The sequence below is a fragment of the Mus caroli genome, chromosome 1 (assembly GCF_900094665.2).
Source record: "Mus caroli chromosome 1, CAROLI_EIJ_v1.1, whole genome shotgun sequence".
Classification (NCBI taxonomy): Eukaryota; Metazoa; Chordata; class Mammalia; order Rodentia; family Muridae; genus Mus; species Mus caroli.
The window spans coordinates 111,845,303-111,857,457 of record NC_034570.1 but is presented as its reverse complement, the minus strand read 5'-3'; the positions used below and the strand labels follow the sequence as shown (position 1 = coordinate 111,857,457).

At 39.1% G+C, this 12,155-nt stretch overlaps 1 protein-coding gene and 1 pseudogene across 1 annotated transcript in view; one reads left to right on the top strand and one right to left on the bottom strand.

Annotated features, from left to right (window-relative positions):
• Window positions 1-12,155, top strand: part of Ptpn4 (protein tyrosine phosphatase non-receptor type 4) — a 179,109-nt gene that overhangs the window by 7,610 nt on the left and 159,344 nt on the right. The window lies entirely within an intron of this gene.
• LOC110294043 lies at window positions 11,005-11,819 on the bottom strand (annotated as a pseudogene).

Below are 12,155 nucleotides of genomic sequence, written 5' to 3'. Positions count from 1 at the left end.
TTGGCAGTTCTCCTTTGGAAAAGATGGGCCAAATACTTTTGGATATATTTAATGAACCAGCTGTTTTGCTGACACCATGATTGTCATAAGTTTACACTGAACTTTTGAGAATTAACACTTTGAAGTAATTTCACACCTAATGAAAATTCTTAAAGAGCTTCTGAAATCTCTTTAACCACATTTTAACATTGAACTAGCTATATACTATATATATATACACAAGATTAGCCTGGGGCATTTGTTGTGATAGCCTTTCATTTGTTCAGAGGTTCCCCTGGTATTAGAATTGATCCTTTTTTTTTCTTCTGCTGTATCTATTTTGTTGTTGTTTTTGGAGAGACTGGGTTTTCTGTGATGCAGGTAATCTTGATTTCATTGTATAGCCAAGGTCAACCTTGAACTTCCAATCCACATGTCTGTACATCCTAAATGCTGGGATTACAGCATGTGTCACTGTGCCAGGTTTAGGTGATGCTGAGGATGGAATGTAGGGCTTTGTATATGCTAGGTAAGTAACTCTACTGACCTAATCATGTCTTCATCTTAGCCCTCTTAACACTGTATCATGTTTTGATGAAACTACCTAATCTCTTTGCTGCTCTGTTCTCATCCTTAGTTCCACTTTGTGGTTGTTGTTTTTTGGTTATTTGTTTTTGTTTTTATTTTTGTTTGTTTGACTTTTGGGACAGGTTTTCCCTGGCTGTTCAGGAACTCCCTCTGTAGGTGAGGTTGACCTCAAACTCAGAGCTCTGCCTGCCTCTTCCTCCCAGAGTTCAGAGATTAAAGGCCTGTACCACCACCCCTGGCTCTAGCTCCACATTTCTGATGAGTGCACTATTTGTAATTTGATTAGTCTTTCTGAACCACTTGAGAATATGTTATAAACAGAAATACCCAAATATCCTAGTCTATATTTACCAAACATGGACAGCCTTTCACAAAACTGCCTGATCAGGAAATAAATGCTCACACTTAACTTCAGATCTATAAATGTCAGTCACATTTCCCCCATGATCCTAATGGTATTTCTTTGTCCTTTGTAGTCCAATTTAGAAGCTGATTTAGGATCATATATTGTATTTCATGGTCATGTCTCTCCATTCTTTTGCTCAAAAAATTTTTTTTGGCCTTTATTCTCTGTGTTTACTGTGTGCTAAGATAGTTGTATATAGGTTAGAAGACAACTTTTGGAAATTGACTCTCTTCTACCATGTGTATTCTAGAGATTGTTAAGTTTGGTGGCGTCATTTTTACATTCTGAGCGATTTCACTGGTCTCTTTTTACCCCTCTTCAGTTCAGAATCATTCCTCACTAACCCTTCTAGTCTTTAATGACTTTGACAGTTTCAAACAGTCTAGCCCTTTTATTCTGTAATATGTCCTGTTAGTTAAATGCTCCAATGGCTGCTCACATGCACACTAAGGACATTGTTGGCAGGAGTGCTTGCCACAGAAAGATGTGCTATTCTTAGTGAACCACCCAGAGACACAGTATTGGCCCACTACTGGTGATGTTTGACCTTGAACACTATAAGCTCATGCTTGTTGAGTGTCTCTGCTATGTAAATCATATGAAGTCAGGTAATGTGAAAACCTTTTGAATTTTGTTTTTTTTTTTTTTCCCCTGTTCTCATATTGGACACCCAACCTAAAGCCTTGTGCTGTCACTGAGATAAATCTCTAACCACCACTCTTTTTTTTTTTTTTATGGTGCTGAGGATCAATTCTAGGGCCTTCATATATACTAGACTCGCTATTCTTAGGTGAGGAGATACCCAAGACTGTACCAGGTCCTATCATCAGAGCTTAACCATTATTACTTAGGCTTACCCTTGTGTGGGGTAAACTCGTTGTCACAGATATTATTCATGGAATTCTGTTCCTATTCGGTGGTGCTTACTACTTACTGTGATTTGAAATTTGATTTCACTCCTCAAATTGTTCCAGATTTTGTAGTGGAAGCCTTTGAAGTTGACCTCTCTGTCTTCTGGCCATGTCTCTATCCTTGGTGCACTTCTAATCACACAGCGTATTCTGAGATTATCTTATTTTTCTGTTCCAGCTGTGCAATTATTACTTTCTCCAAGGAATCCTGAAATTTTTTCTTTTTTTTCAGAAGAGGAGATGTTTAGAAACAGAAACAGGCGCTTAGTATGTTTGTTTAAATTGATAAAACAGTTCTCATCTAGCACTTCAGAATCCTCTCTAGCCCTTTTCTCTGTCTGTGTTTATATTTGATTTTGTTTTACTTTTGTTAGTGTTGGAGTTTAGACCCAAGGACCCAGGCATGCTAGGCAAGCACCACTGACCCATGTCCCATTCTGTATTTGTGACTGTCTTTTCCATCAGGGAGAAATTGGTTCTCACCATTCCTTAGTGTAACTATTTACTTGCTCAGTTACTTTGTGTGCTACTTTTGTAACCCTAGAATAGTGTCTCCTTCCCTGCCACTTTTGAGGCCCATGTTTCCTCAAGTCAATGTTGTTACGATACAGTAGTCACTTCCCACTTATTTGTGTTTTCTCTAATCATACCAAAATTTGTAGAGAAATGTTAAACCTACTCGTGGAGGAGAACAAAGGTAAAATTCAGGAAGGTGTATCAGTCAGAGGAGACAACTCAGTTATAGCTGTTGACACATAAGGATCTTACAAAGATCTTAGTTCATTTCCCAGCACCCCCAAAGCCAGGTGTGGTTGCATAAGTTTGTGATCACAGCACTGGGTAGGTGGAGCAAGGTGGATTCTTAGGACTTTCTGGCCAGCCAGCCTAGGCTAATTGGCAAGTCCTCGGGTGCCAGTTAGAGACCCTGTCTCAAAATACAACACGTGGACAGTTCCCAAGAATAACACCCAAAGTTGACCTCCAGCATCTATATTCATGTCTGTACATCTACACATGTGCATGCAGGCACACACACACACACACACACACACACACACACACACTCTCTTCTCCCCAACAGACACATAAGCAATATACAATTTAATACATTTTTAAATTCATGTGCCTTTTGGTCTATAAATGTAAATAGCAATGCAAATTTTTCAAATTCAGATTTGTTGCTGCTTAAGCATCTTTATACTCCTGTACTTCGGTACTTCTGTGTAAGTCTGATTTGAAAGCTAATGGATTTAAAGTTGTTTAGGGTTTATAGCTCATTGTAGAAATATTCTGTTTGTCAGTGCTTATGAAGGTAACCATTGTGGTCTTAATCATCATTGAAAGATTAAGAGTTCTTAGATGGGGGGGCTGGTGAGATGGCTCAGTGGGTAAGAGCACCCGACTGCTCTTCCGAAGGTCCAGAGTTCAAATCCCAGCAACCACATGGTGGCTCACAACCATCTGTAACGAGATCTGGTGCCCTCTTCTGGAGTGTCTGAGGACAGCGTACTTACATATAATAAATAAATAAATCTTTAAAAAAAAAAAAGAGTTCTTAGATGGGAAGAGGACTGAATGAATATAAGAAAGTCTGCTTATTGAGTAAAAGGTAAAGTAGAGAGTTTTGTGAAAGTGTCAACTGCTTCTAAGTGAAAGCAAAAGCCAGAATGCTGTGATTTGGACTATTGGAAAGTTATTGGTGACCTTAGCTAATTGGTTTTCAGGTGTATTTTGGAAAGTCAACTGTTTGATTGATATATGGATTAAACATATATGCAAGTAATATAGTTCTTTGAGTTTCATCTCAGGCCCTATGGATTTTTAAGAATAGGTGGGGAATGTAGAGGTGGTTGCATAGCAGCATCTTTTGAGATGCTGCCAAAGTTATTGTGACTTACACTCACTAGAGACTTTATTGCTTTAGCAGAAGAGTTATAACATAGGGTTTTGTTAAGAAACACAATAGAGGAAACAAGATATAATGTGTCTATTATGTCTATATATAATAGACATATTTCTATTACTAGACAAATTTCTTTAAGAAATTGAGAAGGCCTAGATCAGATTAGGAGACAGCATCAAGAAGGGCATCAATTTATAGGTTGCATACATCTTAACATTTGTTGGGGCTAAGGAAAAGAAAGGTTATTTGGAAGACAGGTAAGCAGAACCATATGGCAATATCTACTATCAGAAACTGCTCTTAAATTAATTTTGGTAGATATTTGGATAGGTCCCTGCTCCCATTTCAGATGATTGTCTTAGTGAGTCTTTAGAGTAATACAAGCATCATTTGTTAACCTTATTTTTCCTTATCTATCTTCCTTCCTTCCTTCCTTCCTTTTTTTCATTTGTTTGTTTTTTGTTTTTGAAACAGGGCTTCTTTGTATAGTGGTAGCTGTCCTTGAACTTGCTTTGTAGACCAGGGTAGCCTTAAGCCTCTGGAATGCTGGAGTTAAAGGCATGAGCTACCTACCATGCCTGACCCTTTTCACCTTTATTCATTCTTAGAAGCTTATATTGTCTTTATTTAGGTAAGTTTGAAATCTAAGGTGCAGCTAGAAGTGATATAGATTAGTTATCATTAGTTATATGCAAATAATATAGCCACTGGAGGTAAGTCACAGTTTCTAGTTATAACAGTATGCATTATCTGACCCCTCTGACTTCCCGATTTATTTTATTCATTATTTTCAGACAGATGTCATATCTCAGGCTGGCTTGAAATTTACTGTATAGCCTAGCCTAACTTAAGATTGCAAGCATTTTGCCTTCTCTCCCCCTACCCAAGTTCTGGAATTATAGGCATGAGTCACCATGCCTGGCACAATTATTTTTAGAATTTCACTTCCTTTATTAAATCAGTAATGTGGCTACTTGGTTCAGATTTCAAAATAATATAAAAAGGTCTGTGTAGAGAAATTTGAACACTACTGCTGCTCCTTTCCTACTCTTTATAGGTAGCCTCTTTTTCTTTTTGGACAGTATTTTTATTTATTTTTTTCTTTTCAAGGCATGGACGGTATTTATTTTATGAAAGTAAAAACATATATAAATTATTTATTTATCTGTTTGTTTGTTTGTTTTCCGAGACAGGGTTTCTCTGTGTAGCCCTGGCTGTCCTGGAACTCACTATGTAGACCAGGCTGGCCTCGAACTCAGAAATTCACCTGCCTCTGCCTCCCAAGTGCTGGGATTAAAGGCGTGCGCCACCACACCCGGCTCATATATAAATTATTATTCACTTATTTTTGCATGTGGAAACTAGCATACTATATTGATGTTTTACATTAAAGTTTTTTCTGCACGAAGTCTACCTTGAAGACTATGACTTTAATATGTACAGACAGACTTCTTTCCTCTCTCTGTTCTTTTTAACAGGGTGACATACTTAATTGTGTAAATATAAAATGAAGGTAACAAATTCTGATTACTTAAGTTCTTCAGGTTTTTTTTTTTGGTCCTTTACCTTATATAGCTAATTTTCCTTTACCCCTTTCTGTATGGACTAGAGTTCCCACAGATATTTTTCACTGTGATGTAACTGACTTTATCTCAAATCCTCTAATGCTGACTTAAACTAACCTTTCAGATTTTCTGGCCCTGCCAAAGACTTTCTCCTAATTTCCATAGCCACAGTGAAGGCTGGAAGAAAAAGAGAAAGGCATGAAACTAATATTTGTTGAGCTGTACTGGGTACTGCAAGACTGGAGAGATGGCTCAAAAGTGAGGAGTACTTGCTCTTCTAGAGGACCCAGGTTTGAATCCTAGCATCCACATGGTGACTCACCAACATCTATAACTCTAGTTCCAGGGGATCTGTCTCTTGGCCTCCATGGGCACCAGGCATCCATGTGGCACACAAGCATGCATGCAAGCAAAGCATCTACTCATGCAAATAATACATTAAAAAAAAACCCTTAAGTGTATTGCAGTTAATTCTTTCAACATGTGGAGTAAGTAGTAGTGTTTTCTTTTTATGGATGAGAAAGTTATGGTTCATAAAGGAGAGTTGTCCAGACTTCCACATTCAGATAGCTCAGTATGTAAAATGTGTACTGCTCTCACAGAGAACCTGGATAGAGTTTCTAGCAACCATTGGGCTTACAACCACTTGTAACTGCAGCTCCAAGGGATCTGACAACCATTTCTGGCCTCTGCAGGCACCTATACACATGTAAAAACCCCCTCCCCAGTATATAAAATTAAAAATAAAAAACTTAGAACATTTTAAGTTGGTGTGGCGGCAGACTGTGATAGGAAAGACAAGTTTGATCACCTATTTTGTATCGCCTGTGAATTGTAAGAAGACTAAGGAAGAATAATATTTGCTGACCTGTGAAAATCATGTGAAATCCAAACTTTACTATCAGTAGGGTTATTATTATTATTTTTAATACATTGGATATTTTCTTTATTTACATTTCAAATGTTATCCCCTTTCCTGGTTTCCCCTCTGAAAAACACCCTCCCCACCCTTTTTCCTCTCCCCCTGTTCACCAACCCACCCACTCCCACTTCTTGGCCTTGGCATTCTCTCTCACTGGGGCATTGAGCCTTCACAGGACCAAGGGCCTTTCCTCCCGTTGACGTCCAACTAGGCCATCCTCTGCTACATATGCAGCTGGAACCATGAATCCCACCATGTGTACTCTTTGGTTGGTGGTTTAGTTCCTGGGAGCTCTGGGGGGTACTGGTTAGTTTATAATGTTGTTCCTCCTACGGAGCTGCAAACCCCTTCAGCTCCTTAGGTTCTTTCTCTAGCTCCTTCCTTGGGGACCCAATGCTCTGAATGGCTGTGAGCATCCACTTCTGTATTTGTCAAGGACTGGCAGAGCCTCCTAGGAGAGAGCTATATCAGGCTCCTGTCAGCAGGCTCTTGTTGGCATCCACAACAGTGTCTGGATTTGGTGATTGTATATGGAATGGATCCTCAGGTGAGTCAGTCTCTGGATGGTCGTTTCTTCAGTTCTCTACTCCACACTTTGTCTCTGTAACTCCTTCCATGAGTGTTTTGTTCCCCCTTCTAAGAAGGATCAAAGTATCCCCACTTTGGTCTTCCTTCTTCTTGAGTTTCATGTGGTTTGTGAATTGTATCTTGGGTATTCCGAGCTTGGAACACAACCACACTGATTTGTGTTATTTGTGGCTGAATGCATGCTATAATGCTAGAATTAAGTTGTTCCAATAGAGATCACCTGACCTGTAAAACCTCAACTTTTACAAATCTGGCTCAGGCTGGAGAGATGGCTCAGCAGTTACAAGCACTGGCTGCTCTTCCAAAGAACCTGGGTTCAATTCCCAGCACCCACATGATTCTTCACAAGTGTCTGTAACTCCAGTTCCTGGGACTCTGACATCCTCACATAGACCTGCCGCAAAACACCAATGTACATTTAAAAAAAATGTAAGAAAAATTTTAAAATCTGTCTTCTTATAGGAAAAGCTTTAAAATTTCTATTTTATGTATATATGAGTGTTTTGCCTGCATGTGTGTGTATGCAGCTATGTGACTATGTGTATGCCTGATGCCTACAGAGGCCAGAAGAGAACTTTGAATCTCTTGAAACTGGAGTTAGAGACAATTGTGACCTACCATGTGAGTGTTGGAAAACAGACACTGGTCCTCTAGAAGCCATTTCTCCAGCCCCCTCCTTGCAGGGATGTTTTATCAGCTCTGGTTAAGAATATTAAGTTTAACAGTTACTAGGATTGTTTCATTCCCTTGTTGTAGTTGTATTACCAGTTATGCAGTTAGATTTATTTATTCAATTTTTGAAAGAATAGACTTTTGAACAGTTTGGCATTAGAAATGATTTAGTTTTAGAACTAGGAGGTTATGCAGAGATACTGTAGTCTTGCAGTTCATGTAGTCCTGGACTGTCCAGTGGGTAAGCATTAACCAGAAGTGACAGCTTGAAATTCATTAAAAACCATTTGAGGCTGAGGGTATTTATCTTTGTGCTGGAGCCTTTGAGTTCATATGTAATAAGGCCCAGGATTCAGTCCTCAGTACTCATTAAAAGAGAAATCCATAAGCCGTATGTACCACATTTTGACTGTTTAGTTATATTCATTCTATTCCTTTAACAGAGGAAGAAATCATAGCTCAGAAAAATGGAGTGGCTGTCTCAAGGAAGCTGTGTTTGTTAAAATTTAGGATATTATCTCAGTGGCTTTCCAAGAATTCTAAATGTTTTTGTTGTTACTAAAAAGAGATGACCTCTGCAGTTGCTTTTGAAGCTCTCTTACAACATAGTAACTTCAGAATATCTATCTATCTATCTATCTATCTATCTATCTATCTATCTATCTATCTATCTATCTATCTATCTATCTATTTTCAAGACAGGGTTTCTCTGTATAGCCTTGACAGTCCTAGAACTCACTCTGTAGACCAGGCTGGCCTCGTATTCAGAAATCCACCTGCCTCTGCCTCTCAAGTGCTGGGATCAAAGGCATGTGCCACCACTGCCCTGCTCAGAATATTTATTTTAAGAATAATAATTGGTATAATGGATGCCCTGTTTTTGCTGCCTTCTTCATTCATTTGTGCAACAAAAAACATTTGTTGTTGTTGTACAATGACTTACTTAGGAAGTCAATTTAGGAACTTTTTTGTTATTTTTAACCAGGAGGAAAAAGCTGGCCCCCTGTAATTCCCTCCCCCAACTTCTAACACATAGGAGCAATGAGTTCTTTATATCTTAGTTTAACTTTTTTTTTTTTTTTTGAGTCAGGATCTCTGTTAAACCCTGGCTAATGTGGCTGGTTTGAAACTTGTTAATTTCCAGGCTGGTCTTAAACTCAGAGATCTACTTGCTTCTGCCTTTCAAGTACTAGGATTAAAGATGTTTGCCACCAATTTAGGCTAACCTCTTAATATGTAAATAGAAATGATTTCATTTCTGTTCTCAGTTTTCTAGTAGTGTTGAAATAGATTATACAATGGATCAAATAGTGGATTCTTCCATGGGTGACAGAAAAACACATTAAGAATGATTTTAGCTTGCAGAAGTAGAAGTCATTAAGATATGGTGATTAAGTAGATCTGTATTCAAGTGCCTCTTCTAATTTTGCTTGTACAATCTTGGGCCAGTCACCTAATCCTTCTAGCTGTCATGCCTAACCTTTTAGCATTTCTACAGTGTTCTCATCTCAAAGTATATGCTTGAGAACTATGCACAAGTCTCTCTCTCTCTCTCTCTCAAGTCTCTCTCTCTCTCTCTCTCTCACACACACACACACACACACACACTCACACACACGTAAAATAATAACAAAAAACAAAACCCTGAAGGTTGTAAGTTTACAGTTTTGTTTTTGTTTTTTGTTTTTCACATCTGTGTGTGCAGTTGCCTTTAAAGACCTCCCAGGAGAGCCATGGCCTGGAGCAAACTGCTGCAGCCAAGGGGATGTTCTCTACTGCATCTAGTTGCCAACTTAGTGAACACCAGCAGGAGCAATACTTTAGGCCACTGCGAAATCCATAAAGTCCATGGTGGGGCACAGGCCTGCATAGCACAGTGTGGGTGGGGATCCCCTAGCAACCCTCAGGTTACATGAACCTACAGATCCATATGGCATCTAGATGGCATCCATGCGCCACCTAAGTTTACAGTTTGTGTTGGGTAGCATTCATAACTATCCTTAGCCATGGGTGCCTGTAGGCTGCTAGTTGAACATCTTTGCATCTGCAAAGAGATAAAAATAGTGAACTATCACTGTTTTAAGAATGAAGTGATAGAAATAAAGTATTCTAGTTATTATTAGTATCTAAAAAGCAATGCCAACACTTAGTGACATGAAGCAATCACCATTTTATGATTTCTAGTTTCAGTGTGTGAGGAATTCTAATGTAACAGGGCCCAGGAATGATTGTTGTTTACTTTTCTACAATATAATATATGCTTACTGGGCTGGGAATACTGGGGAGTCAGAATGCTTGGGGAATAGAGGGACCCTGTCCAGGCATGCTTGTTTTTGTGTCTCATGACGCAAGCATAGGCTATAGATTGGAGCTCTTATTCATGAACTTATTGTGGCAGAGGGAGGGAGATATGCTAGCTGAGTTTTGAGAGAAGTGTCCTTAGAATGAGTAGTCCAAGAAAATCAGATAGAATGTAAAGCCTCTGATGGTCTTAGAAGTCATTAAGGCATTTTCTTCAATACTAGCAATTAACCAGTCTTCTGTCTGCTAGGCAAGCTTTATTCCTAACCCCTCCAAATTATTTCTAAAGTACTTTATATTGGTTAGCTAATATATGAGCTATAGGAGATGCTATGCTTTGAATAATTCTTGGACCACAGGTTACTTAGTTGATTAAATAAACAAATTAATCTTTGGCGTCTGATAGATTGATTTCAGCCTTTAGTGGCTGGAACACTAGATACTGCATTTTCTAGCCATGTAAAGTTGTCAGGGTTATGCCCCCTCTTTTTTCATCTTTAGAAATAAAGTTAATATCTCTCTATGACCATTTATAAGAACAGGTTGACAGTAGGTATGTCTTTCAGGTCTGGTTTTAAAGCTCAGTAGATATATGTACCAGAAACTTATGTTAAAGGCTAGTACTGGATAGGTATGCATACTATGTATATCTTTCAGGTCTAGTTTTAAAGCTCAGTGTGTGTGTGTGTGTGTGTGTGTGTAGCAGAAACTTAAGTTTAAGACTAGTACTGAATATTAATTTAAATGTTTATTTATTTGAGACAGTCTATCAGTCTATCATGGAGCTTAGGTTGGCCTTTAGCTGGTTTTATAGTTCAGTAGAACCTAGCATTTCTGATTCTCCTGCTTCTACTTCCCAAGTATGGGGATTAGAGGCTTGGACTATCATGCCAAGTTCATAATTTAGGTACTGAAGTTTTAAAAGTAGCATGCTGCCCCCTAGGGACAATACAGTATTTAATCAATTGTGGAAATTTCTCATCTTTGGCCTGCATAAGCTTATATTTGGGATTAGTATTAACGTTAGGCAGAATTAAGTTTTGGGTTCTTTGTTTGTTTGCCTTGGTTTGGTTTTCAGTTCTCTCCCCTTCCTCCCCTTTAAAAGAGAACTACGCTTTTATTTCTATGTTTCTCAGATGAAGCTGGCTGAGTTGGTTGCTATGAGAGGATTAGTCAAAGAGATCAAATCTCATATCCTCCTCTGATTTCTGGCTCTTCTTGGCTTCAGCCTTGGTTAGAATAGCCAGCAGCAGCAACAACAGTGGTGGTGGTGGCAACCATAAGGGCAGCAGTCACAAATGCAGATCGATTGGCCAAAAAGACCTTTCAATTAGTGTGGGAAGATGTACTCAGTCTCCTCAAGTCCAGGACCTACTTGTATCCATTGACAATACTAAGGTACTAAGGCCAAAGTCAGGTAATCAGTCTGCAGACAAACGCTGGCAACATTTGGACACCTTCTAGGATGCGAGAATGCAGAGTCTGCTCTGTGATGCCAAGTACTTCCAGGTTGTAAAGGCTGCCATGTCAAACATCTGTTGGATGATCAGCCCAGAGGAGAAGGGGGAAATGTTCCATGTTCACAGTGAGGCTTCACTGGCTACTACTTTGTCCGCACCAGCAGCTGGCACCTTATTGGCCAACAGCAACTAATCTTGATAAGGTCCTCAAAGTCCACGTTACCCTGGATATAAAGCAGCAGTTTCTCCAGAGCTTGGTTATTTACCAGATGCCCCTTCATGGCCTTGCACATTATGGTGTTCTTGCCCTTTAGTACCACAACCTTCCCTGTGGATCTGTTGCATCTTCTTGGAGCCCACATTGTTTGCTCCCACAGTGAAACATTTTGGCTAATCATCCAAAAGTTGGATGATCTTAAGGAAGTAGTTGGACTTCGAGGTCGCTGTATCTTTCCTGGACATCGTGATGGTGCATCAGGGATTGCCACACAGGGTTTAAACACTCTGTCACTCCAAAGAGGATGCCTGGTGAGCCCCCCCTTTATTTTATTATTATTATTGTTGTTGTTGTTATTATTATTGTTATTATTATTATACTGGCATAAGTAAATTTAGAATTCTCTCTTCTCAAATTAACTGGGTGGCTTTGTATTTTTATTTTTATTTATTTATTTTTTAATTAGCAGACTTAATTCTTTTATTTTTCTTGTACAAAATCCTTATGTAGTAGCCACAGCTGGAGCCTGGGTCCTCTGAACAGAGACTCTGGTGTGGGTTTTCACAAGATGATCAGTGAATTCCTGATAAGGAGACTTGGTGAAGACAGTCTCTTTCCAGAGGTCGGGGTCAGGTAGCTGTAA